The sequence below is a fragment of the Podarcis melisellensis genome (genome assembly GCF_964234715.1).
Source record: "Podarcis melisellensis genome assembly, chromosome: 10".
NCBI classification, from domain to species: Eukaryota; Metazoa; Chordata; class Lepidosauria; order Squamata; family Lacertidae; genus Podarcis; species Podarcis melisellensis.
The window spans coordinates 42,594,264-42,600,263 of NC_138542.1; positions in this window are offsets into that span (position 1 = coordinate 42,594,264).

Consider the following 6,000-nt stretch of genomic DNA (forward strand, 5'->3'; position numbering starts at 1 on the left):
ACAGTGGTATCTCGGGTTACAGACACTTCAGGTTACGGACGCTTCAGGTTACAGACTATGCTAACCAGGAAATAGTACCTCGGGTTAAGAACTTTACCTCAGGGTGAGAACAGAAATCACACGGCGGCCGCACAGCGGCAGTGGGAAGCCCCATTAGCTAAAGTGGTACCTCAGGTTAAGAACGGACCTCCAGAACGAATTAAGTTCTTAACCCGAGGTACCACTATACCCCGAAAACCCATGGGACATGGGATCAACTGCAGAAATTGGAAAAGAGAAGGTCAACAACACCTGCAGGAGAAGGTGTGTAGAAGAAGGTAAGACTTCCAGAAGAAATAACACCAATGTTGGAAGTGTTGGTGAAGGGAAAAGGTAAATGGCCAATTCAGTGGGGGCCAGTAGCTGATTGGGTTAAGAGAGGCAAAGATCATGGGGCATGGCTGATTTTTCTAGGTTCTAGAGGAAAGAGAAATGGCAATCTTGGTTGGGGAGAAACAGCAAATGGGAATGATTTTGAGAGAGAGAGAGCAGGTAGTTTCAACATTGGTAGAAGCACCCAGCATCAGGCACACTCTACCTGTTATTTTATGAGTAGTGGACTCTGAAACTTGCTCTGTCTTTCAGTTATGGATCACATAGGAGTTTGTTTCTTTACTGGGAAAAAGTCAAGGTCACATAGATTGTTAGCTTCAGATGCTGACGGTAGATTTATGACCCAACCCTATGAGCCACTTTGCTAGGCTGCTGCCATTGTTCTGGTAGTGCAGTGCCAAGAGCTATGGAACTGGGCTGATGATGCGCACTAATCCAAAAGTAGCTCGGTTATCCATTTCTATCCAAGTCTCCATGCAGATGTTCTAGGAACCAAAAACAGGGACATGGAAGCATAGGAGGTAAATAGCAGGTGAAATCTTTGGGAGTCAAAATGACCCCCTAACTTCTCCTTCTCAAACTAGCTCTGGCCATGAATAACTTCCCCTTCCCCTCAAATTGGCTATGAAACATCACTGGGGACGAAGGGCAGCACAAAGGAGGAGGGATGAGGTGTTGGCTGAGAAAAGCCGGTGCCACCAACACAAGGAACTGCAATCCTTCTACCCAACAGGTGTTTCTGGGGGAAGGGAAGCTGGAATCTCCTATCCCCTCTGAATTCACCCCCAATATTATTATATTACACCCTCCCTCAAATGAGCCCAAAATGGCATACCTAGGTTAATCTAAATTCCCTGTCACAACAGTTCTGTGAGTTAGGCTAAGCTGTTATTGCCCCTCAGATCTCCTTAAATGTGAGCAATAAATTTGATAATCCCACTAAAATATCCAGAGTGAGTGAGAAGTGCAAAATGTATTTGGTCTTAAAAGGTCAATTGCTTAATGACAAGTCTCATAGTAAATACTAATAGTAATGCTTTTTATCAGTTGGGCAATCTAAAGTACTGACACTTATCACTGCACAATGACTGATAGCAATCTTGGCTTTATTGTTATATAGGCCTGCACTGTGAATGTGAGACATGCTTTGATTGAGAAATTTTATCAGGGTTTATCAACAGGCTTGGCCCAAGATTTTTTGCTGCCTGAATCAGAACAATAAGCAGCAACCCAAGTTAAATTATGTAGTATGCAAGGCCAGCCAAGTTATTTTGGTATTTGAGGTAGTAAATCCCACAAGCACTTTTCTTCCGCTCTGTTCGTTAAAAAAATACAGCAGTAATGAATTGAGTAACTAACACTTTGCTGCCCTTTTATGACACACAGAATCTGCTGCCTGAGGTGTCTGCCTCACTATGCCAAAAGACAGGACTGGCCCTGGTGATCAGTCAGTAAGTGAAAAGTCAGAATATTATTAAAGGCACCTGAACCACCATTGCTGATGACCTCTAACTTCCTTCTGAACGTGTTTCTACCTTGTGCCTTGTGGTAAGGCAGAAAACAGAGCAGCAAGGGGAAAACAGAGCAGCCAAGGAGCAAGAAGTGAGATGCTTTTTACCTGAAAAGGCTCCCAGAGCAGTTTACATATAAATAAAAATGACACAATCCCTGCCCTCAGACTTACAGTCCAAATAGAAACCAAAGAAAAGGGAAAAGGGAAAGGGAGGGAAAAGGGAAAGAATCAAACTCAGTAAGCAAATCCCTAACATTGCAAAATTCTTATAATAATCGGCTGGGATAGAAATATATACAGTATTTGCATAATCTAAAGATGAAAGAAAGGTGGTCTTTTTCTGCAATGCTATCATTTTAAGATATGAAAATCAACGTATCAGGAAGAAAGATGGAAATAATAAACAAACAAACAAATGTAACCCACCCATCTGATTGGGTTTCCCCAGCCTCTCTGGGTGCCAATAAAAATTATAAATGAAACAATGCAAAAATGACCCAGCAGGATCAAAGCAAGGCCCATCTAGTTAGTTATTTCATAAAATTTATATACAGCTTGACTGTAAAAAAACAAAAACAAAAAAAACTCAGAACAGTTAGGCATTTTAGTTAGGCATACAGTTTCCAGTTATTGCCACCCAGAAGCCTTTGGGAGCTGACACACTAGTTGGGAAGCGAGCAGTCTGTCCTGTTCTTTGCTCCTAAGTAACAGGGATACTGTCTTTGTAAGAAGGATTTTAAAAATTTATACTTACATTTATATTCCACATTTTCTCCTAACAACAATCCTGTGAGGGAGGGTAGAAGGAGAGGTACGTAGTACCTGGCTCAAGGGGACCCTAGTGAGCTTCATGACTGAGTGGGGATTTGTTGGAGCCAGCCAGTCAAGTGGTGCTTAGCATAGCATAGAAAGAAGACACAATGAGGCAGCGAGTATTTTCATAATCCTGGAGGGCAGCTCCTTTCAGCCTTTCTCCTCCGGCAACTTTTTATTATCTCCTTTGTTCTCCCAGCCGCATGGCCGTTTTCCAAAGTCTCCTGTTACCTCATCCGGTCAAGGCTTGACACTCCCCTCTCCGTATAAGGTAATCATTGCCCAGAGGAATGTCAGGGGGCCCCTGCAGTTTTTACAAGCCTCTGCCTTGGCTTTATGACTCCCACATGCCCTCTTTCTTTATTTTATTAATCAGAGTCATAAATGTCCATTCCAACACGATTATATCGAGTGCGATAAGCGACTCTTGTGAAACCGGAAGCGGGCCGCGGACTGGAGAACCATGCAGTACATATAGAGATTAAAGAAGGAATACATTGAATACAGCAACACAAAATAATGCAAATAACTACTATAATAATCACTAAAATTAATAAATGTCGAAGCCAACTTCCATCCGGAAGCCAAGAATATAACCATGCCCATGGATCAACGGAAGGAGGGGGGGCAAACGGATTGTGGGCTACCATAGTTTCCATATGGTCGATCGTCGCAGATATGCTGACATTATTATCAGGAATAAACATACAACAATGAGAATGAACAAGTGCACAAACTCCTCCTTTTGAGGCTAAAATCACATCTAAGGTATAACGATTCTGTAAAACCACTTCTCTCATTGCGGACACCTCCTGGTTGAGTTCCTTCAAAGCTTTTATGGTATCATTGAATAATCCCTCAGTCCAATTTGCTAGCCGATGGAGGTCCCTATAGTTCATTGCTGCACCCACTGAGGGCAGCAAGGCCCGAGAGATCTGGGTACCGATGTATTGATTTATGGGTGAATTAACCTCCCGACGATTTCTTAGTCTAAGAGAAGATGGTAACTTATCAACCTTATACAACAACGGAACCACGATACCTAAGGTACATGTGCCTGTGAGGTTTCGAGGAATGGCTTTGTATGCTTTTTCGCCACAAAGCAACCATAACTCTCTTTGGAGTAAATAGCTGATATTACTACTCTGTTGGGACCAATTAAAGGCTTCAGTAAATAAGGAACTGATATGAAATTGTTCATTTGCGGCATTTGCTAAGCCAGGGATAGAAGAATTCAGACTCCAATTTGCATGGTAGGTTTCTTTCCTAGTTTTTAGCCATGCACTCGTGTCACTCCTACAGCACTGAGATTGGTCACTGTATGTTCCTGTAAGAGAACAAGAGCTATTAAACATGAATTTCAATGTATATTGACAGTTTGGATATATGCCCCATGATTCTTTCCCCTCTCTAATTTGAAAACAAATGGGGGCAGGCTCATGGAGGGTCAATTGTACTGGAGGCCAAAAAGTTTGCTTAGGGGATATAATATTTGTAAATCGAAAAGATCCATTGACAGGCACACCATGAAGCATTATGCCTGAATGGCTGGCAAAGGGGGGCATGTGCATACATAACCAACATTTAGAAGCATGCAATAAACTAGTAAACTTAATCATATCTTGCACAAAAATATTATTCCTCCATATCTTATGATAATTTTCTCCCCTAAAAGTCTTATTCAACAAAGCTGTTCTTATAGTTCGAGAGTGGCTGAGCCGTGGATGCTGCCAGCCAGAGTAGGATTCTGACGACTGCGGCTTGCCAGCTGATAAGGTGAAATATGGTGGTTTCAACTGGACTGGGTCGTCTGCTTCTCTTCCTTGTATAACGGTGCAGTAAAGGATGGCAAGGCAAATGGTTAGGAAGGCGCTTCTGCGGTTGAAGATGCTCGCCATGGCCGCACGCATCGAGCTGGAACCCACAAAGGCTTGTCCTCTACGTCCACTGCCGCGTATCCTCGTCCCCACGTAATCAGCGGGACAGGTCCATGCCATGCGGGATCAGGCAAGCGTCGGTACACCACCAAGGGGCGAGGGAGTGCCTCCTCCTTCCTAAAATGCAATTCCGCGGGCTTATGGGTCCTATTATGTGGATATAAAAGATGGTTAAGGACAAAAAGAACTTGGTGGACTGCCAAAGGGATGTCTGCTGTTGGTATACTTCGGCCGCCAAGCTGTTTAAGCAATAGTGTTTTGAACGTCAGGTGCGCTCTTTCCACTATCGCTTGCCCTGTGGAGTTAAAGGGTATACCATGAGTTAATTTCACATTCCACAACATACAAAATTCCGAAAATGTTTTAGAAATATATGCTGGACCATTATCAGTTTTGATGCGCGCAGGTTTACCCATGACTGAGAAACAGCGAATGGTGTGCTGGATCACATGACGAGCTGTTTTCCCTCTCATGGGCGTAGCCCATATGAATCCAGAGTGGGTGTCCACCGTGAGGTGAACCTTGGAGAGTGGAGCCAACACAGGTGTGTGTGTGACATCCATCTGCCAACACGCCAATGCAGACGTGCCCCTAGGATTGACAGCATCAAAAGGAACGGCCAGCTGAGATTTAGAACAGGAAGCACATTGGGACACAATATCCCTAGCTTGGGTCAAAGGAATAGAAAACTGCTTTGCCAACGTTTTCGCAGGGAGGTGAAAGGTGTTATGACATAATACAGGGTCAGAAAAGAGAGAAAAGGCAGAAATGTCCCTCAACGCTGAATCTGCCCTTGCATTGCCTTCTGCTAAATACCCTGGGTGTGACGTGTGGGAGCGAAGATGTGCAACATAATAAGGGAACTCTCTGTGCTGAAGTAGGGCCTGCAGGGCAAGAAACAAAGAAAGCAAGTCAGAATCCAAGGAAGGAGTTATATAAGATATTGGTAAGACAGCAAAAATGCGATACACATACTGAGTATCCACAATAAGATTGAAAGGTTGAGTAGGAAAGGATTGAAAGGCAAGAATCACAGCCGCTAGCTCAGCTCGCTGAGCAGAAGACTGTGGAGGGGTAAATAAACATTTCCATTTTCCTTCCTCCTCCCATGTCACTACCCCCCTAGTTCTTGTTCCATCTGTGAAAAGGGTCAATGCAGAGGGAAGAGGTGTGAGAGACAAGGGGGTAGCCAAAACATAGGTGACCTGTATCAGAAATGTCAAACGGTCATCCTTTGGGGGGTTAAAAATGGTGACACCTATAAAATCAGCCAACGCAATTTGCACGGCAGCATTTGTGATCAATAAATGCTGCTGTTCAGTCTGTGAAAAAGGCAAATAAATTGATGCAACATCAAAACCGCTC